Below are 24,268 nucleotides of genomic sequence, written 5' to 3' on the forward strand. Positions count from 1 at the left end.
TTGTCCCCACTTGACATTTGAGGAAGCTGAGGATCAGGGACATTAAGCCATCTGCCTAAGCGACGGAGCAGAATTTGAACTCAGCACGCCAAAGCCTATGTCTTTCCACTGCATCGAGCTATCTTCCTGCAGCATGCCCAGCTGCCAGGTACTGAGGAGTTGAAACTACAGCCAAAGCTCCTGGGGAAGACGATGTCCTGCAAGGTGCAGGCAGTCTGATGTGGAGGGAAAGGGGATGTGAGACGGGAATCAGTGGCAGCCCCAGAGGGTTGCACTCAGTTTTCATAAGCAGAACAGGACAGAGAAATCCCAGGTGTTTTGCATTGTCCATGGGTGGAATGGGCAGAACAAGACATGGACCAGTAGCAGAAGCAGCTGAGAAGAAAAAGCATCATTTTTGCCACCCCTGTCTTCAGGACCATGGACAGATCACACCAACTCCCTAAGTCTCAGTTTTCTCATCTGTAAAATGTGTTTGGGGTTAGTGTTTTCACAAGCTCATCGTTAAAACTAGTATATGTTGAACTCTTATGGTGCTAATTTATGCAACCTCGTGATAATGCCATAAGCTAGTTACTATTGCTGTGCCCGCTTTTACAGATAAGGACACTGAAACTCAGAGAAGTTACGTTGCTCGCCTGGGTGGCAGAGCAGGACACAAACCTAGAAGCTGTCTAACTCCAAAGCTCCCACCGGTCTTCACTGTTTTAAGGTTTGGAGTATGTACAATACTAGGCACATAGCAGACATTGAGCAAATAGTTGCTATTAATAATAAAAATAATAGAGTAAAAAAATAAAAATTTGTTTTACTGAGGGTTGAGGTGGCATTAATTCCTGAGGTATCAAAATTGCAGTGGATCCCACACAGTTAGTGATTGTTTTTATTTTAATGTTATTTACTTATTTATTGTAGAGAAAGGGTTTTGCTATGTTGCCTGGGCTGGTCTCAAACTCCTGGCCAGGAAGAGCTGGGATTATAGGCGTAAGCCACGCCTAGCAATTGTTTTTAGAATGAGGGTTGCTTTCCTCAGGGAGAACAGTGCTGCCTGTTCCTGACCCCCTGAGACAGCCCGACCAGACTCAAAGCCCGGCCACCACTTTTAGCTGTGTAGCTCTTAACAACCTAACTTCTGGGAGCCTCATTTCCTTATCTATAACAGGAGGATAATAATAGCTTGACTCAGTTCTTCAAAAGCTTAAACATGGAGTTACCACATGACCCAGCAATTCCACTCCTAGGTATATATATCTCTAAGAAAGATGAAAACACATGTCCACACAACAACTTGTACACAAATGTTCATAGCAGAATTATTCATGATAGCCAAAAAGTAAGAACAGCCCCAATCTCCACCAACCAATGAATGAATAAACAAAATGTGGTGTATCCATACAATGGAATATTATTCAGCCATTAAAGGAATGAAGTATATCAAAACCACAGTGAGATACCACTTCATACTTACTAGCCTGACTATAATCAAAAAAATGGAAAAACAGGCCAGGCGTGGTGGCTCACACCTGTAATCCTAGCACTCTGGGAGGCCAAGGCACGAGGATCACTTGAGGTCAGGAGTTTGAGACTAGCCTGAGCGAGAACAAGACCCCTGTCTCTATTAAAAATAGAAAAAATTAGCCAGGCATGGTGGTGTGTGTCTGTAGTCTCAGGTACTCAGGAGGCTGAGGCAGGAGGATCACTTGAGCCTAGGAGTTTGAAGTTGCTGTGAGTTGGGCTGATGCCACGGCACTCTAGCCTGGGTGACAGAGCAAGACTCTGTCTCAAAAAAAAAAAAAAAAAAAGACAAGGAAAAATAACAAGGATTTAGAGAAATCAGAACACTTACGCATTGTTGGTGGGAATGTAAACTGGTACAGCCGCAGTGGAAAATAAGTGTGGTAGTTCCTCAAGAAATTAAGCATAGAACTACCATATGATGCAGAAATTCCACTGCTAGGTGTACATTTGAAAGAATTAAAATCAGGCAATTGAACAGGTAATTTGTAACCGATGTTCATAGCAGCATTATTCACGAGAGCGGAAAGATGGGAATGACCCAAGTGTCCATCAACAGATGTATGGATAAACAAAACATGCTATATACATGCAATGGAATATTATTCAGCCATAAAAAGGAATGGCATCTTGATGTATGATATAATATGGGTTGACCTGAAAACGTGATACTAAGTGAAATAAATCAGACACAGAAGAATAAATATTGTATGATTCTAATTGTATGAAGTACCTGAAATAGGCAACGACATAAATACAGTAAATAGTATAGAGGTTCCCAGGGGCAAGAGGAAGGGAGACATGGGGAGTTGTTGTTTAATTGGTACAAAGTTTATGTTGGAGATTATGAAAAAGTTCTGAGTTTAGATAGTGGTGATGGTTATATAACATTGTGAATGTATTTAGTGCCACTGAATTGTGTACTTACCAAAGGTTAAAATGATAAGTACTTTGTATAATTTATCACAACTTTAAAAGAGAATGACATACCAATACATGCTATAGCATAGATGATACTTGAAAACATGCTGAGTGGAAAAGGACAGTCACAAAAGACCACATATTGTATGATTTCATTTATATGAAATGTCCAGAATAGGCAAATCCATAGAGATAGAAAATAGATTAGTGGTTGCCAGGAGATGGGGTGAGGAAAGGATGGAGAATGAAGGTTAATGAGTACAGGATTTCTGGGATTAAATAGTAGTGATGGTTACACAATTTTGTGAATATTCTAAAACCTGATGTGTACATTTTATAACAGTGAATGCTGTGGTATGTGAATTCTATGTGAATTTGAAAAAAAAGTTTTACTTTCTAGGGTGGTTGTAAAGTTTAAATGAGATATTACAATTTATGTAAATCTGCTCACACAGAGCTTGCCTTATAGTAAGCACTCATTAAATGCAAAGCAACTTGAATAAATGCTAGCTGTTATAACCATTATTACTATTGCTATTATTATTATTACTATGGTCATTACTATTATTTGTGGGTCATTTTAGTCTGTTCACCTCTCCAGAGCTCCCAACTCCTCACCTGCAAGCAGGAATAGTAATTCAAATTCATTATTTAGTTAGGGTTTCTTAGTCACAGGCAACAGAAACCTACTCTGGCTCACTAGTGAAAAAGGGAATTTATAGCAGGGCTGCAGTGTGGATGACTGAATTAGAGGGAAGGAAAAACAACCAGACTTAGAAAGAAAGACCCAAGGGACAGAGTCTAAAGAAAAGTATAACTGAGAAGCCATGGAGTGATGGTGAAACAAGTGGTCCTGAGTCAGGTTGGCTGGGTTCAAATCTAGCCCTGCCCCTAGAGGCTGCCTGCCCCTCCTTTGCTGCCTCTGTTTGTCCTTCTGTTTGACAGGGAAGACAAGGAGTGTATCAGGGCCTCCTTCACAGAATTGTTTTCAGGATTAAATGAATTAATATCTGTATAGTTCTTACCATACTGCCTAATACTCGTAAACTCCCAATAAATGTTACTATTATGGACAGGGCCTTATCCCTGGGATGATTGAACTCTCCCCATTTTTTGGCCATGTTTGGCTCTGTTCAAGATTCAAATCCCTGCCCAGGAGAGGCCAGGACTTCTTGATTGACAGCCCCACTAGCCTACAAATGTGGGGGCATGGGAGATGACACACACAAGAGAATCCAGAAGAAAGGGGAGAAAACCAACTGAGGCCCCCTGCAAACAGCTTCACAGAATGTTGTTAGGAGGATCAGAGATAATATGTGTAAAGTGCCTGGCACATAATGGGCTCTTATTCTCAGCTTTCTCTATAAGGAGGCTTTGGAATTTTCATTACCATTGCAATATAGGTTCGGGAAGGATTATATTAATAAAAGGCTTTGAATGCCATATTAAGGCATCAGCACTTTATTCTGAGAAACAAGCAGGAAGGACCTTCTCCTGGCAACCCCATGGCGTGCTCAGAGCCCTTGAGGACTGGCAAGTCTTCCAGCTGTGTGACTGTGATTGTGGGCAACTTACTTAACATCTCTAGGCTTCAGCTCCCCTGTGCATAAAATGTAGTCACATTTTGGGTTGCTGCAGGGATTAAATGAGATAGCATTTGCAAAGTACCCAGAACAGTGGCAAATGCTCAATAAATCATAGCAGTTATTATACATAAAATAAAGTTAAAAAGCTCCATCTCACCAGGTTGATGGGAAGATCAATCAGGATCAAAGAGGCTACAGCACTTCACACACGGAAAAATGCCATGTCCTGGAAAGATGTGTCCTTATTAAAATATGCAAACCATATTAAAATTTGGAAAGGGTGAGTCTTAGAATTGAGGAAATAAAATATTAATAAATTGATGTTTCAAATAATTAAAGAATGTTCTCATAGAGTCTATTACCAACTTCCCAAAACTTAGAACACAGTATCACTTACTTAATGCTAAATGGGCACAGAGCATAATTTAATCTTTCCTTGAAGCTTTAGAATTTCCTTGAAGGAAAGATCAGCAATTTAAAAATGCACTTTTAGATCCTCTGGCTCAACGGTTCTCAACCCTAGCTATACATTACCATCCACTTGGGAGCTTTTAAAAAATACTGTTGCCCGGGTCCCATTTCAGCCCAATTATATAAATCTGAGTCTTGGGAGGAGGACCCTGAGCCCTGGAATTTCTTGAAGCTCTGCAGGTGATTCTGATGCACAGAGTGTCTGAGAACTACTCTTCCATCAGGGGCCTCACCCACAGAGGGTGCCATCCGTATTTGGAGATAGGCTGAAAGAGGTACACAGAAGCTAGACCGTGGAGGGTTTTATACACCATGATGTGGAAGCTCAGTGTTGTCCTATAAGATGGGGAGCTACTGAAGACTTTTAACAAAATCATTGATCCAGTGAGAATTCAAGTTGGAATGACCATTCTGGTGACTTGTGGAGCTGAATTGGAGCTGGCAAGATGGGAAGAAGAAAACCTAGAGTGGAGGCCACTGGAACCATCCAGATTGTATCAGTTATTTTTACTGCATTAAGAAGACAGCCCCCAAATCTGGTGGCTTAAAACAATGATTTGTTGTTTCTTATGATTCTGTGGGTTGGCCGGGCAGTTCTTCCACAGGTCTCTCCTGTCATCCTGCATGCAGTTGCTTTCAGCTGGCAGGGTGGCTGGGGGCTGGGCTCAGCCATGACAGCTGGGTCTCTCCAGCATGGTCTTTCATCTTTGACTTCTTCTGAGAATGGTGCACTTGAGGCGGTGTCCTAAGAGACTGGAGAGAGTGCTAAGAAACTGCAAGGTCTCTTAAGGTTTGCCTTGGAAGTCGTAAAATGGTTACTTCTGTCTGGTTCTATTGGCTAGAAGCAGGTCACAAGATCCACCCAGACTCAACAGGTGGGGAAATGGGCTCTGCCTCTTGGTAGAAGCCTGGCAAAGTCACATTGCAGAGGGGTGTGCATTTGATAGGAGGAATTTATGGCCGTATTTTGCAATCTACCACACAGATGGGAGATGCTGAAGCCTGGCCTACAGCAGGGGCAGTAGGAAGAAGTGGACTCATTCAGTCAGTCAGTCAAGTAGTGATTCATTCAATAAATATTTATTGACTCCTATACAGCAGGCACTTTTCTAGGCATTGGGAAGAAAGCTGTAAGTGACAATGACAGAGTATTGCTCTTGTGGTGCTAACAATATAGGGGTGGAGGAGGCAGGAACAAAAAACAAATCGATGTAGCATATAATGGGAAATTCATAAGTGCTTATGAAGAAAAATAAAGCAGGTTAAGGGATTAGAGAATGCTATTTTAGACGAGATTTTTCTACTGAAAGAAGGCCTCTTTGAGTAAGTAAAATCTGAGCAGAAACCTGAATGAAGTAAGAGAGTGAGCCATGCAGATGTTGGGAGGTTAGGGGAAGAATGCTCAGGGCAGAAAGTGCAAAGGCCCTGAGGCAGGAGTATGTTTCATCTGAAAAACAGCAAGGAGTTCAGTATGGCTGGGGCGTGGCTGGGGCACAGTGAGAAAGGCAGAGGGTAAAACATGATAAGGTGGGAGAGGCAGGCAGGAATCAGAGCTTGTGGGACTTTGTAGGCCATGATAAGGATTTTGGATTTTATTTCAAGTGAAAAGAGAGAAGCCATTGGTAGAGTGTGTGTGTGTGTGACTTTTTATTTGTTTATTTTTTGTTAAGATATAGGATCTTCTCACTCTGTCACCCAGGCTAGAGTGCAGTGGTATGATCATAGCTCACTGAAGCCTCAAATTCCTGGGCTCAAGTGATTCTCCTGCCTCAGCATCCCAAGTAGTTGGGACTGCAGGTGCATGCTACCACGCCTGGCTAATTTTTAATTTTCCTTTGTAGAGATGGGGGTCTTTCTATGTTGCCCAGGCTGGTCTTGAACTCCTGTCCTCAATTGATCCTCCTGCCTTGGCCACCCAATGTGCTGGCATTCCAGATGTGAGCCACCATGCCCAGCCATGATCCTTTTTTAAAAAAAATGATCATTCTAGCTACTGAGTTAAAAAAGATTGAAAGCAGGGAGACCAATTAGAAGGTTACTGCGACCAGGCTTGGTGGCTCACGCCTGTAATCCTAGGACTCTGGGAGGCAGAGGCAGGAGGACAGCCTGAGATCAGGAGTTTGAAACCAGCCTGAGCAAGAGTGAGACCCACATCTCTACTAAAAATAGACAAAAATTAGCTGGGCAACTAAAAATAGAAAAAATTAACCAGGCATGGTGGCCAGCACCTGTAGTCCCAGCTGCCTGGGAGGCTAAAGCAGAAGGATCGCTTGAGCCCAGGAGTTTGAGGTTGCTGTGAGCTAGGCTGATGCTATGGCACTCTAGCCTGGGTAATAGAGTGAGACTGTGTCTCAAAAAAAAAAAAAAAAAAAAAAAGAGGTTATTGCTTGGACAAGAGTTGTAGCAAGGAAAGTGGTGAATGAAGGTTAGATTCTAGGTATATTCTGAAGGCAGAGCAAATAGAATTCCCTGAAATACTCAGTCAGGGTTTATTAAGGAGAAGTTAAAAGCTTTTGGCTTGAGCAACTGGGTGAATTGTGGTGCCCTTTACTGAGATATGGGGGGAAGCTTTAGGAAGGAGTAGTTGAGCAGGGGGAAATCACAAGTTTGGTTTCAGATAAGTTAAGTTTGGAATGCCTTTTAGACCTCCAAGTGAAAATACTGGGTAGGCAGTCAGCCACTGAGTCTGGAGTTCAGGGTGGGGCTGCAGATAGAAATTTGAACGTTATCCATGATTACATCAAATCTTGAGACTGGATGGATTACTTAGGGAGTGAGTTTTACAGTAAGAAGATCTAAAGACTGAGCCCTGGGGCACTTTGATGCACTTTGACATTAGAGGTAGGAATGACAGGGAGGACCCAGCCAAGGAGACTGAGAAGGAGTGACTGGTGAGATGCAAAGAAGAGGAAGGGCTATGGAGTCCTGGATGCCTGGAAGAAAGTGTTCCCAGAAGAGAGCATGTGAAAGCCAGAGAGATTAATAAAGCCACAGAGATTAATAGTGCTGATTGCTGCTAAGGAGTCAGGTAAGCCGAGGCAGAGACAAAACTGACCCTTGCAATATGGCAACATGGAAATCACTGGTGACTTTGACAAGGTTAAATAGAGCAGAGTAGAGTGGGTTGAGCAGAGATTGGATAATTATAGAGAAATGAGACTCTCTGAGTGTGTTTGTGTGTGTATGTTTAATTGGGAGAGAGTAGTGAGTGTTTGTACATTGGTGGAAATGTTTACTAGAAAGGGCAAATTGTCAATGAGGCAGGAGAAAGGAGGGTAATGGCAGGAACAAAGGGCATGGGATCCAGTGGCCTCAGGGAGCAGCTGGCCTTAGGCAGCAGCAAGGACAGCTCCTTCGTTGTATCAGAGCGAAGGCACAATATATGGGCTCAGAGGAAGGTAGGTTGAAAGATTTGGCAATAGAGGGGTGTGGAGAGAGTCAGGGGCCATTTGGAAGGGAGAATGAGGGATGAAAGCAGTCATTTCAGGATTTAAAGAGTCTCCCCGTGAGCCTGGACACCATCCCTTATCTGCAGTCTCTGCCAACACTAACTCTGTGCCGGGCCTAGCACCAGGCAGAGGGGTTCACAGATGACTCACCAGTGTCCCTGCTAGTGAGAAGTTCACAGTCTAGGAAGGGAGACAGACCTATAAACCGACAACTTCAGTAGAATGTGCTAATAATAAAGTCATGTACAAAGTGTTTTGAGAACAAAGCGGGAGTGAGAAACTTTGCCTGGATAGGTCAGAGAAGGCTTCACAGAGGTGACATTTAAATTAGGCTTCAAGGAGGACTAGAACATTATTAAGCTTGCTAGAGGAGGAAAGTCATTCAAGGTGGAAAGAATAACATGTGAGAGCCACAGAGATGAGAAAGATCCTTCCATGCTTTCTGTCTGCTCCACCTGTCTCTTTTCTTCTTTCTGTACCCCACCCCCCTTCCCATTCCCAAGCTGTCATCCCTCAGGCTTCCTTAGTTCAAGAGGAAATTTTTCTTTTGGGGAAGTTTAATAAACTTCCGTTCAGCCTGTACTGAGTCATGACAAAGGTGTGTTTCACACTTAAACAAACGTCTCAGATGTTATTTTTTGCACTTGAAGAATGAGCTATTTTTAAAGAAATTCAAACTTACTGGGACCCAGCAAGGATGATTTCTGTGACCTGTTTTTAAGAAGTGAGCTTTGGTAAAGGAACATAGTGATCAGCAGTGATGGGATCAGAGGAGCTGGCAATTCTTTTCTTTTCGTGTTCCAGTGAGCCAGTGAGCAGTTTCACCTTGCTAAGTTGCTCATTTTATCTTGGCTATCTGGTGTTCTGGAAAACTCTCAGAGAGTGTGTAACAATTAGCCAATTGTACACAATGAGGGGAGATGAGGACACCACTCTCTCAGAGGTGGACTAAGATAATGATGGAAAAGGGGTGGATGGAAGGAAGGGGATGGATTTGAGAGAGGTTTAAAAGGTGCAAAGAACAAAGGGGAAAAGACATTGTCACTGTACCTGTCTATGGAGTTTGTCTCAATTCCTTCCCTCCTTGTACATGCATAGAATTCTGAGTCTATCCTTCCACCCCCTGGAATCTGGGCTGGCCTGTGACTACTTTGACCAATTGAACTTACAGGTAGGCTAGTCGTTAAGTGATTTGGCAGCTACTACTTTGAGAAGCCCAAAACATATGAAGAAGTTACATGTAGGTAGTCCAGTTGCCATTTCAACTATATTACCCTGAGATATGGTTCATAACAGAAGGGAGAAAAAAGTCTTTAAATTTTTTTTCAGATAATCCTCCAGTTTTTATAAATTTCCAAGAGAGAATTAAACTCCCTTTCCTAAAAAAATTAATTGCTTTTCCCATTTCTTTAGTGAACCTCAAGTGCAAAATCTTCTTGCCCTTGTTGGTCTGAGGAGGTCACAGCATCTGGATGCTGAGAACATCTAGGTACAGGTTGTGGTGGACTTAAATGAGAGAAGATACAGAAAAATACTCTGTAAATGGCAGAGTTCTGAATAAGTGTCCGTTGTTATTATTAGGATTCTTCTCTATGATAAATCCTTAATGCTTTAATGATCAATTTTTAGATAGCAAGTTGGTTTTGCCTTAGAGACATCCAATGAATTGTTTTGTTTTTCTTTTGCCATTTAAAAAATATATAGAGAGAATCATTATGAATTCATGGCTTTGTCTATTTTCAAAGTCTTTTCATTGCTGGTTGTGATTATTCTTTGTGATAACCTCATTGTCTGGTCTTTGCCTGTTGAGAGCCCCCTTAAACTGGCTTTTATAGCCTTTAGGTGTGACCTCATTAGCCTTTGAGATCTTCTTTGCTTTCTGACACGACAAGATATCCCAGGCTCATCTTACACATTTCCTGCCTTAATTGTGAAATGTGCCATTGCTCCAAAGAGCCCTGGCCCATTTTAGTATAGAATGGCATTTAGACACTTCACTGTGCCTGCTAAGGGTGCACGTTGCTAGTGGGTTGCTATTGCTCCTAGGCCTTCACAGTGTACAGAATTAGAGAGCTAGAAATATATATATTTTTTAAACAAGGGAAAAAATATGAAGTAATGCTGATATTTCCAACTCAAATTTAAGATGGTAAGTTTTTTACTTAACCTCTCTGATGTTACGTTTGTATCTCTTTTGTCCTGACAATCTTGGATCCTAATAACATTAATGTAATTACTAATTTATTTTATCCCACGATAGCCATACTTCAGAATAACAATAGCGATATCATTACTCGCTGTCTTAGTCTGTTTTCTATTGCTATAACTGAATGCCAGAGACTGTGTGATTTGTAAAGAAAAGAAATTTATCTTCTTACAGTTCTGGAGGCTAGGAATTCTGAGGTTGACAGGCTGCATCTGGTGAGGGCCTTCTTGCTAGTGGGGACTCTTTGTAGAATCTGAAGGTGGCAAGGGGCATCACATGGCTGGGGACTCATGAGAGACAGCCAAACTGGCTTTTATAATAGATGCACTCTTGTGATAACTAACCCACTCCCTCGATAACCCATTAATCTATTAAAGCATCAATCCATGTATGGATTAATCTATTCATGAGGGCTCTGCCCTCATGGCCCAATCACCTCCCAGAGGTCCTACCTCTTAACACTGTTACATTGGGCCCAAGTGTCTAACACGTGAACTTTTGGGGGACACATTCAAACCACAGCATTAGCAATAAGACTATTGAAAGAAGTTTCTTTGTTGTTTTTTTCCCTTTAGAGCATATCCCACTGAAGATGTATGACCAAAAATACTTTGTTGTTTTTTTTTTTTTGAGACAGAATCTTGCTCTGTTGCCCGGGCTAGAGTGAGTGCCGTGGCGTCAGCCTAGCTCACAGCAACCTCAGACTCCTGGGCTTAAGCAATCCTACTGCCTCAGCCTCCCGAGTAGCTGGGACTACAGGCATGTACCACCATGCCCGGCTAATTTTTTGCTATATATATTTTTTAGTTGGCCAGATAATTTCTTTCTATTTTTAGCAGAGACAGGGTCTCACTCTTGCTCAGGCTGGTCTGGAACTCCTGACCTCGAGCGATCCACCCACCTCGGCCTCCCAGAGTGCTGGGATTACAGGCGTGAGCCACCGTGCCTGGCCTAAAAAAAATAGTTTGTTTTAAGGTGAAATGGAGTAATTCTTTTAGTGTATGTGTGGTCATGTTATCAACTTGATATAAAGGTATGTTTGTGTTTGGGCTTGTTTTTCATTTTAAGGATTATTTAAAAATTTATGACCTAATGATTTAATATTTCCATGAATCATTTACATGACTTCAAAGTCAAAGCTAGCTAACAAGGCTTGTACAGAGAAGCCTCATTTTCAATCCATTCCCCTCTGCTCTGTTCTTTTTCTCCCCATAGAAAACCTTTTAAAGTTTGGTTTCTCCATCTTGGCACTATTGACATTTCAGGCCAGATGATTCTTTGTTATGGGGGGTTGTCCTGTGTATTGTAGGATGTTGAGCAGCATTTCTGGCCCCTACGTACTAGATGCCAGTTGTTACAACTGAAAATGTCTGGACACTGCCTGGAGAGGGGAGGGCAACAATCACACCTCACTGAGAATCATTCTTTTAAAGGAAACAATTTCTTGCTGACCCTTGAGATTTTTACCCTCATTCTAAGATATCTGCATTTAATGCTACATTCTGTCACTTTAGGAAACCACTTTGTACCAACATGATCACTAAATTTTGGGTGCCAGGAATTGTTTACAAGGTGGCGGTCCTGGTGATCCAGAATCTTCTCATATTATTATTGTTTGCAAATTATAACTGAACCAAGACACACATTAAAAACTTCTCTTAGAACTTGTGTATCTCTGAAAATATGTCTACTCAGAGGTCCACAGACACCTCAGCACTTCCCTGGTTTATGAAATACCGGGGCTGGGTGATTTCTTAGGGCTTCCCTACTGCCTTAAGCCCTTCTTGTTCTAAAAGTATAGGACCTTGTTTTTCTTTCTTTCTTTCTTTTTTTTTTTTTTGACAGATTCTCATTCTGTAACCCTGGCTAGAGTGCAGTGGCATCATCATAGCTCACTGTAACCTCCAACTCCTGGGCTCAAGCCTCGCTAGTATTTGGGACAACAGGTGAGAACCACCACACCCACCTCATTTTTTTCTATTTTTAGTAGAGACAAGGTCTCGCTCTTGTTCAGGCTGGTCTCGAACTCCTGATCTCAAGGGATCCTCCTGCCTCGGCCTCCCAGAGTGCTAGGACTACAGGCATGAGCCACTGCATCCAGCAGAACTTGCTTTTCAAACTGGAGTGGGCAGCACAGTGATTGATAGCACCAAGCCAGAGTCCAGGTCTTCCACTGCTCAGCTCTGTGATGTAGTGCAAGGTACTTAACCTTTTCAGAGCCTCATCTATAAAGTAAGATAAAAATTGTACCTACTTCATAGGATTGTTGCAGGGATTAAATAAATAATGCATATTAAGTGCTTAATATACTGCCTGACACATAATAAGTGCTTAATAAATGTCAGCTGTTATTTAATAGTATAATCACCACGGAGCCTAGGTTGTGGTATGCCAGGAAGTACTCAGAGCCACAGGATATATAAGGCGTATCTTCCTGGAGTGTGAATTTCTACTTGAAGAGTTGGGAAAACAGGTTTTGAATTTTTCTCCTAAAGGGCAGTAATTAAAAACATTATTTTCATGTTAAACATGAGAATAAAAGGTAAAATTTGCATGGATTTGAAAGATAAAATGTGAGACTTCAAAGAAATTGTATGCTTGAGGCTGATGAATTTGGGCCTCCAGTGGGCCTGGCTCAGTCTCCTCTGCTGGGAGAGTACTTTGGTGGGAAAGTTTAAGCAGTAGCTCTGGGCTGTTTTGCATCTTGTACTGACAGAAGTCTCAGGAATATTAGAAGAAATTCCATAAGAAGCAGAGGCTTCCTGAACGGGAGCCCCTGATGTCTTCTTGTAGATTCCTCCCCTTCCAAATCACTTTGGTGTTTGTTACCCAAGGAAGGAGAATGGGAAAATTTGCTGAGTATTCATTCAACAAGTATTTATTAAGTGACTACTGTATGCCTGGTGCTATTCTAAGGATACAAGAAGAACAAATCAAAAAACATTCTGCCCACATAGAACATAGAGTGTCCGTTGCTACCATAGCCTCAATAAGGGAACTAAAATGGGGAACAGTGGGGGAATGGTTTGGGGGTTTTGGAGAAAGGCCAGGCAATTATGGACAGTTGAGTGAGTAGCATGTGAGACATCCAAATAGTAAGGCTGTTGAATGAGAGTCTAGAGCCATGGTTTTCAGTGGGAGCTTTTAGACATTTGTGGTAGAGGTGAGTAATCATAATGGCATTTATTGAGGGGAAGCTAGCAATGCTAGATGTCCCGCAATGCATAGATAGCATCAAATGACTTTTCAGTGTCCCACTGGACACTTAATGTGGGTAAAATTCCTGTATACAATTATCTGAGCCTAGCAACTAATTCCACTTTTCATTAAACACAAAGTACATTCTAACACAATTTTAATATTCCAGGGAGGCAAATACCATGCAAAGTGAATGAAGATTATACCTGTTTTGTTTAGTTATCCACCCTTTCAGAACATCATAACAGCAACAGCAATTCTGCCCTGCTATTTAGGGCTCTGATTGGCATCTGTAGCTATTGAATTTGGGTCAGTGCTTCTCAAATGTTAAGGTGCACGTGAATCACCTGGAGATCTTTTTTCTTTTTTAACAATGGAAGAGACTGTTTGGCTAATAACGGAAAGAATCCAGTAGAGAGGGAGAGGCTGATCATACCAGAGAGAGACAAACTAAGATGTGTAGTTCTTTAGAGGGCAGAAGAGGAGGGTGTCTAGGCATCAGGGAAGGGTGTGGCCTTTGTTGAGAAGGCTGGTTTTGGTAAAAGGAGGGACGGAGGACAGAATGGTTGGAGATGCAGTAGATTTAGAAAGGATGCAAGGAAGTTGAGGAATGTCACATCCCTCATACCAACCCCTTACCCACAGCACAACAGCCATTTTTTTGTCTTCAGCTTCTTTCTACAGAAGTGGCCTACAGTTGGGGAAGAGGTAGGAAACGAAGAGTGGAGGCAAGACCAACCTCTCTACCTCCCAGGGCAAGTGCTTTGGAAAATAATATGCAAGTAAGATATGACTGTTATGACTACTGTTATATTATTATTGTTCCTCTAGCTCAGTGCTGACCAATAGGACTTCCTGTGATGACTGAAATGTTTTACATCAGTGCTGTCCAATATGGTAGCTATGGCTAGTGGCTACCATATGGCTATGTAGCTATGGAGCACTTAAAATGTGCCTCATGTGGCTGAATTTTAAGTTTTATTGAATGTTGATTAATTTAGATTTAAATAGCCACATGTGGCTAGTGTCAGTAGTATAGATAGTCCAGCTCTAGGTGTTTACTGCCTCTATCTCATTTGGTTCTTCAAAGATGCATAATCTACAGAGGGCAGTGTCATTTGGGACCAATAATATTGGACTAAGAGTTAGACCAGAGTCCACCTTCAAGTGGAGCAGTGTAGCTGTTTGCTTGCTTCTGTATCCCTAGGGATTAGCACATAATAGGTTTTCAATAAATATTTGTACAATAAATGAATGAAATAGGAGGTGCTGGTATTTAAACTTAGGTGTGATTTCAAAGCATACTGAGCTCCAGAGCATTACAACACCTATTATCTTGCCCTGTTTCTAATAGTGGAAATATTGGAAAGTACCCAAATACCCAACATAGGGGCTTGGTTTAATTAGATGATTCTTAAGATACAACATTATGCAGAGAAGTATTTAGTTACACAAAAAGAGTTACATTTAAGGGAAAAACTAAAACAGAAGGGTATACAATAATCTTACTTTGTAAAAGATATAGATTTATATGCATAGAAAAAGGTTAGTTGAACAATAGATACAAATATTAACAGTGATTATTAATATTGGGTGGGATTGGGAGATGATATTTTTATTCTTTTTTCTAGAAGGTCTATTTGATTAAAAAAACCATATTAAATATATCCAGAAAAAGCAAAAATAGAGACAAAGTAGATTAGTGGTTGCCTGTGGCTGGGGGTGGGGATGGGGATTAACAGTAAGTGGGCAGGAGGGGGGTATCCATAAGATATTCTAAATGTTCTAAAATTGATTTATGCTGATGATGTATCACTCAGTAAAGTTACTAAAAATCATTGTACACTTGAAATGCCTAATTTTATGATATGTAAATATACATAAATTAAATTGTTAAAATGTACTATATATGTGTATGTGTCCTTAAAAAATTAAAAAAGTGCAGATCTATCCCCATACCAAATTCCAGGCATAACCAGCAGCAATTGGTGTTTAATCCTTTCTGACCTTTTTCTATGCAGAATGCAACATACACAGTATAGATACATAATTTTCTGCAACTTTCTCCTTTCTCTGGACATGTAATGTGGGACATGAAAAATTTAACAGTAGCTGTTCTGGGGAGGTGGGATTGGGGTAGACGGAGTGGAGTTAAGGGAAGGAAGGGAGAAGGACACTTGAACCTTTTACTTTCTTTTCTTTTGTATCATTTGCATGTTTTTGTCATGAGTGTTTGGAATTAAAAACCCAGTAAAGATATTGAAATAAACTATTGAATCCTTAATGACATGTAGTTTTGTTTAAAAAAATTAGAAAATAGGCCGGGCGCGGTGGCTCACGCCTGTAATCCTAGCACTCTGGGAGGCCGAGGCAGGTGGATCGCTCTAGGTCAGGAGTTCGAGACCATCCTGAGCAAGAGCAAAACCCTGTCTCTACTAAAAATAGAAAGAAATTATCTGGCCAACTAAAAATATATATAGAAAAACTTAGCCAGGCATGGTGGCGCATGCCTGTAGTCCCAGCTACTCGGGAGGCTGAGGCAGTAGGATCGCTTAAGTCCAGGAGTTTGAGGTTGCTGTGAGCTAGGCTGACACCACGGCACTCACTCTAGCCTGGGCAACAGAGCGAGACTCTGTCTCAAAAAAAAAAAAAAAAGTTAGAAAATTTTACCATATGCTGTACACCATGCTTTAGTAGTACCTTAGATGCATTGTCTCATTGAATCCTTGTAACAACCCTCTGAGGTATGTAATATCATTAGTTTCACTTGACAGATGAGTAAACTTAGACCTAGATTGATTTTCCAAGATCACACAGCTATGCGCAGAGAACCCGCATGTTTACACTGCAGCATCTCTTCTCCCTCTGACAGACTTGTGTTCATCCTGCAAAACCCAGCTTTAATGATCTCTTCTCATATGCATGTGTAGTCTTTCCTAACCCACTTAGGCAGAGAAATGACCCTGTCCTCAAGGTGCTTAGAGTCCAGGGAGGAGACAGACAGCTAAACAATTACAGTCTAGTACCACAAGAATACATGGTTTAAGAGGACTGAGCAAGCAGACGGAGTTTAGACCATGTGTCTGAGGCAGCCAAGGATCTCCAGAGACAATATATTTTGAGCTGATTTATCAATCAGTACTCCTGGGGTTTTTTCAGGAGCATAAAGGTAGGCATGGGTGGTCAGAGGTGGGGAGAGGGTGTAGAAAAGGATTTGGGGTCTAGCTCCTAGCCTCTCAGGAGACTCAAGAGTGTTACAGACCTGGGCATACTCTGGAAACTACAGTTCTGTAGTTCAGTGTGGCTGGAGGGTCAAGTTGATTTGAAGGAGGGGCAAAGTGAAGGGTGTGTATCTTGAAGCTTCAGGCCAGATCACCAAAGCCTTTTCACTTGAAATTGGGCTTTTACACTTTATCCTATGAATGAAGCAGAGCTCTTAAAATATTTGATCCTGGTATGTTAGAAAGATGAGAAGGGGCCCCAAGGAGGCTGTTGTGAGAGGCTCCTGCTCCACTCTCGGGCTCCCCAAGCCCCTCTGCCCTGGCACTGGTGGTCAGGTCATTTCTCAGGCTGGGAATTCCCATAGGGCAGGACCTTGTCTCATCTGCACATAGCATAGGTGCCTCACACGCAGCAGGTACTCAGGAGGGGCTGAACTGGCTGGCAGAATGTTGGGCACCAAGAAGGTGCCGGCCAGTGACTGTAAAATAAAAGGCCAACCTTTATTTTTTCTCCAGCACCGCCCCCGGTATAGTGCAGGTAGGTGTTCAGCCAAAGTCTGACCCAACCATAAGGAGATCAGAGAGGTCCTGGGCTGAAACTCAATCCCAGGGAGGTTCATTAGGTGTGGGTGAAGAAGAGGTGATTGCGGCAACTTCTGTTCAGGGCTTGCTATGGGCCAGAATTCACACCTATTGTCTTATGTCATCTCCCCAAGAGTTCCTAAGTTGGAATTTTGTTTCAGTTTTCCCGACTAGGAACCTGAGGCTCAGAGTGGTTCTGCAACTTGGCCAAGGTCACACAGCTGGCAAATGGGGTGGGGGCGGAGGCTGGGGATCTTAACCTTTTAACAAGTCAAAGCCTACTGGCCTGCCCCTCCTCCACCGGGGAGCCATTGCGGCGTTTACTCCGTTTGCGTAGCCGCTGGGGATGGGGGTCATCCCACACTGGTGCGCGGGACCCGGAGACGCCGGCTCCTGGCAGCAGCCGGGTGCCGCTCCCAGGTTCGGAAGTTACGAAGTTTCCTTGCTTTTCGCTCGCCTCCCAGCACAGCTGGGCTCCGCTCCCCAGCAGTTACGCCGCTAGCGCAATGGGGCTCAGGTGCTGCAGCGGGCGGGGGCCTGGCATGAAGAGGAAGGCGGGGACGGAGTTTACGTAAGCGTCCGCTCGCAGGTGCATGCGGCTGCTGCCGGCGAGTGCTCCCTGCGCGCTCCCAGGTGCGCAGTTGGCGCAGGCGGCGGCGGGCGCTGGCCGGCGCTCTCAGGTGCGGCAGGGCGCGCGTGGAGGGGACGCGAGGCGAGCGGAGGGGCGGGCTTTCCGTTCCCCAGCAGCCGCGGGGCCCGCCCCCCAGCCCGGCCAATGGGCACGCTCGGCGGCGTCACGTGCTCCCCGCCGCCGCCGCTGCTGCCGCCGCTGAAGCGGAGACCGGAGCCGCGAGCGCCACCAGGGCAGCAGCCGCCGCAGCCGCCGCCGCTGGGCTGAGAAGCTGGAGACGCGGGCGGACGAGGTGGCGGCGGCGGCGGAGCGGGAGCGGGGACCGGGGACCGGGCGCAGGCAGAGCGCGACGGCGCGGGTAGGCTGCGGCGGCGGGGCAGGCGCCTGCGCGCCGGGCCGTCCCGGGCGGGCGGCGGTTAAGGCGGCGGTTGAGGCGGTTGGCGGAGCCGGCCCGGGCCCCGCATTGTTTGTTGTGCGTCCTTAGCAGCAGCGGCGGCGGCCGAGGCAGAGAGCACGGAGCAATCCCGGCCCGGCGGCTCCGGCATTGTGGCCGCCGCCGCCGCGGTGCCCCGGCCTCTTCGGGCAAGGGCAGCCTTCCTCACCTTCGCGGGGTCGGGTCCCGGCCCAGAGCAGGGGAGGGCGTGGGCAGCGTGGGGGGCCGAGCGCCAGGAGGTGTGGGTAGGATGGGGGGCTCGGGGCTCGAAGCAGGTGTTGGAGGACATTGCGGGCAGGAGCTGGGGAAGAGGCTTTGGGGGGCAGGTAGAGGTGTGGGCAGATTTGGAGGAGAATGGAAGGCAGAAGGATCCGGCCTAATGGAGGGTGAGGGCCTTGGGGCAGGTTTGGTGGGCCCCTGGGGGGACAGGGCGAGTGCGAGAGAGACGGAGGACATTCCGGCCGGTGGGGGACAGTATGTCTGGGCGTTCAGGAGGGTGTGAAGGGGGCTGTGGGGAGGGCAGGGGCGAGTGGGGTGGGACCGGAGGGAGAAGATTGGGCACTCGAGGCAGGAATGGAGAGAGCTCTGCGTGTGAGGGGCGGGAGTGGGGCGGATATTAGGAAGGCCCCCGGACGCATGTGAAGGGGAATGATGGAGGAGGGGGTGGGGTAGGGGGAGGCGTGGGCAGGCTGGGTGAGCGTGGAAGGGGAGGGAGGGAGGGAAAGAAGGTGTCTGGAGTGATGGTGAAGGAAATGGAGGGTGTTCAGGCAGGAGGTGTGAGTGAGAGTAGGCCCAGAGGCCCCAGGAGACCTGTGAGGGGTGTGAGGGAGTGTCTGGCCAGGTGTGTAGGGGAGACAGCAGGGAGGCAGGAGGGGGTTGACTTGTGAAGAGAGAATGTCAGGTGTCTGGTGCTCTGGGGAGAGGAGTCCGAGGTGGAAGTGGGAAGTTAATTGGAGCAGAGACTGAATTTGAGAGCTTTGGGAGAGAAGTGGGGACGATGGAATAGGGTGGTGGAGGCGGAGAGGAGAGGGTGTCTGGACGGGAGGTGTGGGGCATTGAACGGGTAGCAGGGAGAGGTGAGTGAAATGGAGGATGTTCATACAGGGGAAATATGGAGCAAGGTGGGAGCATCATGAGTGGGAACTTTTGGGTTCGAGGGACACTGGAGGGGACAGGTGTGTGGGGCAGAACCGAATGTGTATGAGGTGGAGGGCAAAAGGGGGTGGAGGGGAGGGAGGAGAGAAATGTTCTTGGTAGCAGGTAAAGTGTGGAGACAAATGGAAGGAAATGTTTCTTGGGAAGGAAATGTGGAGAGAATTTGGAGAGAAGGAGGGAGGTGGAGGGGGTGTGTGGGAAGGAAATCGGTAGAGCAAGCAGTGGGATAGGCTGGGAGGGAAGGTGTACAGATCTAAAGTACAGTATTTGAAGGGAGGGAAGCACAGATTTGCAGAACTGGATTTTGTGCTGTAGGGAGAAGAGAATAGAGAGGGGACAGTGGTAAGGAAGGGGAGAAGACAGGATATTTTGAGGTAGAGGATGTAGAAGAATGCATAGTACCCATAGTGGGGTAAGGGAAGGGTAAGGTAGGGATGTGTGTGATTAGAAAAGGAATAGGTAATGTATTGGATTGGGGAGTGGTGGTGGTGGGGAAGTTGGATGCCTAGATTTAGGGCAGGAAATGACTATTTAGGTTGGAGAGAGTTAGGAAAACAGGTTGCTTAAGAGAGTATGGAAGGTCCAAGGTGTAGGAGTGTGGGGAGAGATTGGAACACTTTGAGTTTTGAGAGATTAAAGGGGCCAAAATTTTTAGGTCTCTGAAAATAGAAGGAAGAGCAGGCAGAGTGCAGAAGTTGGAAAAAAACACTAAAGGGAGAGGATTAAATTTCAGACTTAAAGGAACTGAAGATTTTGGGAGTGGGGCAATGTGAGACTTGTATCCTGGAATGATATTAATGGAAAAGGGAGAACATCAAACCCTGTATCATATCTGAAAGTTCATACTTGTAGATTCAGAGAGATCATGAAGCAGTAAATGGGGAAGGGGAAAGGGAGAGCTGAGTGCACACTCCCAGATTTGGAGGAGGTGTGTGGTTGAGTATCAACTTAGCATATTGGTCTGATGAGTGGACAAATAGAAGAGCTGTGCAGGGTCATGAGGAGTGCACCAGGAGTGAATGGAAATGGGATTGCAGCAGGTGCAGGGCAGATGTCCTTGTGAAACTGCAAGAGAGCAGGGCCCAGCAGCCAGTAGCATTCAAGGGCTGTGTATAAGAGAGGGAGGAAGGGATACCTTGGTGCAGCGTATCAGATATCCTGGTGCTTTCTGGGTAATGGGGCAGTATTCAGGCACGGGTGATGTAATATCTGAGTCCCATGCTACAGAGAGATAGAAGTAATGTACACTCAGCTCCTAAAAGTGGCAGAAATGGACTCTTTAACTCTCCTTCAGGGTGTGAATAACTGATACTGGGTTGTTGGCTTTTTCTCCCAAATAGTTAAAGTAAAATTTAGTTGGAGACTTGGATTCTCTGGTATTTTGATTTGAGTTGGCGAGTGTAATGTTAGCTTTGTTGAGGAAAGACACTTTCGGGGTTAGGTGGACATATGGCTATCAGCTTGCCATTATACATGGGAAGTAACCTTTAGGGGTTTGAGCATAGACATTTCAGTGCAGGTCTCTCGGTATTCTGTGGCTTATATTAGATTCTTTGGGATTTAGAAGGATTAAGCAAACTGCTTTGAGACTGCTTCAGTAAGCAGGGTTTCCTAGAATCTTGGAAAATGACTTCCCTTTGGCAGTTGAAAATTCAGTCTTGTCAGATTTTGCTAAAAAATAAATTTCATCATGTTGCAGAAATAACTTCAGTTATCACTCTATGGGCTTCATGTAGTGTGTAGTGTGCTACCTAATATGATTTCAAATAAAAGATCTGCATTTGGTAACTTGGGAGCTTTCTGGGTTGATTAGTTTTTTCTTTTGTCAGTGTAGGAAGTATCTTAATGCAGCCATTGTATGTTCAAATAAGTTTGAGTGGAAACGGGAATCTTGCTTAAACATAATGAGGGCTGAGCAGAACACCAGTTTGAAGTAATTTGAATCTATAAATTTAAGTATTTAAAAAACAAACTAGAAGCTAATGATTTTTAAAATCCAAATTTGAAGTATGTCATGCAGCAGCAAAATAATGCGCTAAAGGTGTTGCTATAAGATTTTATTTTTGGAGGGAAAGGTTTTAAAAGTATAATATGTCTTTGATTGAAACTCTGGGAGTATTTTGAGATTTATATGTGGAATATAACTATACGGAACATGTTTGACTCCCTTTGCTCCTTGCCAGAGAATTTGAGTAGTAAGATATAAGATGAATAGAGTGACCTTTGAAAATTCTCTCCAATATGGCCATTGTTTCCTCCTAGTATTTTTTAAGTCCATTGTGTTAGTTCATTTTATTGATCTGGGGTAAACAGTACTTTCTTGCTCAGCACACTAAATTCTGGCATAGTCTTCTGATAATATGTATTGTTCTGTGGCTTGGGATAATTTGTAGGCACAAAGTATTATCCTAAGTTTATGAACCAAGGAAAGCAGGATATTTAGACTTTGTAGACTAAATAATTAGCTTCTGGTTTTATTTTCACTGGTGACTTGCTGGACAAGATACTTAATCCCTTTGTGCTTGTTTCTCCTCTAGAAACCTGACTCTATCTGCCTTCCATGAGAATTGAGATGGTTTGTATAAAACAAGTTTAAATTTTTCGGGAAGACTAGGACTATGTAAATGTGGGGATAGATGTTATTTCTTTAGTTCTTCCGGTGGTTTTTAGACTGGTCAAATGTTAATTAGTACTTCATCATTTTTGCTATTTGGTGATTCATTCATTTTGAGAAACTCGGGTAGAGATGAAACTTATGTGAATATCAGAGATGTCTGCAAACTGAAGTTTGTTTATTCTTTGCTCTACTGTCTAACTTAACTTCCCTGACTTATTCCTGCAGCTGAGTGTTAGTGCTGATTTGAATTCATCACCTGGAGCGCAAGCTTGTGAGAGATTTTCTGAGTTCTAGCTGTAGCCCAAGATTGTTTCGAAGCATGAATTTCCAGAGACAGGGTGCTTATCTAGCTCAGTGAATTCAATTCTTATGTAGGAATAATAAATAAAATACAGTTTTCTATGTGTTTTGCAGAAAATTGATTAATGTGGAGTGACTGGAACAGAAAAATAGAGCTGTCCCTTCTACCAGTGACATTAAGCTTCCTTGTTCCAACTTATTGAATACTTTTAAAAGTTTTAGTTATGAAGTAATTACCATTTGATATTTCCAAGTCCATTTGACAGATTATGCTCTAATTGAGGGATAATGATTTTTAAGCACTTTTTTCATGTTGGGTTTGGTTTAGTAGTTGTAAAGAGCCTCCACATACTGGTCATGATTGACACTGCAAAAGTGTAAATAACGAGTTGCTTTGTTGGACATTAATTTGCCTTGGTAATACCCAGCTCTGATAGTTTTCCTGTGCTAGCTGATCTACTTTGTTTACTCTCTTACATAACAAGTTTGGAAACTATTACCTGTCTTAGTGCTTTTCTGTTTTCATTTGTATTGCATAGATCCTTTTACTGGAAGATTGGTTGTTTTTCAAAATTTGTTTAGCTATAGAAAAACTATTTTCTGACAGGTAATTATAAGAGGTTTCATAATCCAGTCTGATTTTAGAAGACTGTTTATTGAGAGATGTAAGTTAAATGTATATGTCAGTTAAAACAGAAATAAAGTAATGAGGCCAGATTAATGGTGATATAGATAATTAGATGATTTGAACCTGAAAGGTGTGTGTTAATCTTTAATCTAGCTTTTTAGGTCTTGCATAGTAAGGTGACCACATGACCTGATTTGTCACTTTCATGCTTAATTTGAATTATTTTTTGTCCTAAGGGTCCATTAAGTGTACCGTATTTGAGAAGTATAGTGCCTCACAAAAGGCTCTCAATATATGTATGTGGCTGAGTGAATGAAATGGTACTAAATTTAGTTATTTGATATTCAGATTCTCCTCTGACATTGCTAACACTATGTAAAACATCTGCTTTCTTTAGTTAACTTTAGCATGACTCAAAAGGGTACAGTTGTTTATGTCAATAATAAAATCACAGCCTTGCATGCATTGTGTGACTTCATGGTTCATTTCCATTTGAAAAGTGAGAATTCTGCAGCAGGTTGTGTAATAAATTCTGAGGCGTTTCTGGGTCATGGATAAGATGTTGTTTCTTACTGCACCTGCAGAATTTCCTGTTCTTTGCAGTTTTTCAGGTGCCAGGGCTTTTCACAATATCCTATTGGGCAGATTGGCATTTTTTTTTTTTTTTTATAATTTAACTTAACCAATTTTGTACTGTTGGCATACAGCAACTAGTAATTGCTGTAAAGGGCTTTTTCTAGATTTTTTTCTTACTGTGCCTATTTTTGTATGCCATTGCTAAGTCTGTTTTGCCAGTTTAATTTAGCAAACAGGCATCAACATTTAGGTTCAAAGGCATGTTTTGTGCCAGACCTAAGATTTCTTAGTAGAGTTCAATAATATTTTGAGTAAAGAGTAGATTCTTCCCTAGGTAGATTGGCCCTCAATGTGAAAATAGAGTCTGTAACTTTGGTTACTTACGTTTAGTCAGCCTAACTGAACATCAGTACATTTTAAGACAGCTAGCTAGTGACCTAATAAAGAAGTGGTTTGTTTGTAAAAGTTAAGATGGAGGCAGTTCATTCTTAAGATGTTTATAGTTCCAGGTAAATCTGAAACTCATCAAACATTGCATCTAATCAGGCTTTTATACCACTTAGGCAACGTACATTTTGACCTAATGAAGTTTTGGATACCGAGTAGCTCTTGAATTAAATAATTCTGGATAACTCAATTTTAGTTAGGAAAGCTATGAACTAACTAGAGGGGAAAGATGTTGCAGTTTTGATGATTAGCAGCTGATGGCAATAAACATCTCTAGCCCTTGGTGTTCCTATTTTCAGTTTTTGAAGTAAATTGTGAATTAGCTTACAATG

General features: G+C 43.3%; 1 protein-coding gene across 7 annotated transcripts in view; it reads left to right on the forward strand.

Annotated features, from left to right (window-relative positions):
* The first annotated feature begins 17,942 nt into the window (after positions 1 to 17,942).
* Positions 17,943 to 24,268, forward strand: part of LOC123646284 (spermatid perinuclear RNA binding protein) — a 130,639-nt gene continuing 124,313 nt past the window's right edge. For 5 of the 7 annotated variants that reach the window (XR_006737855.1, XR_006737857.1, XR_006737856.1 and 2 more), the window contains exon 1: positions 17,989 to 18,138. The gene's annotated coding sequence lies outside the window, so the exon portion shown is untranslated. Of the gene's footprint in view, positions 18,139 to 24,268 lie in introns of all 7 variants that reach the window. The other 2 variants (XM_045563080.1, XM_045563079.1) reach the window with 1 other exon arrangement.

This window comes from Lemur catta, chromosome 10 (assembly GCF_020740605.2).
Source record: "Lemur catta isolate mLemCat1 chromosome 10, mLemCat1.pri, whole genome shotgun sequence".
NCBI classification, from domain to species: domain Eukaryota; kingdom Metazoa; phylum Chordata; class Mammalia; order Primates; family Lemuridae; genus Lemur; species Lemur catta.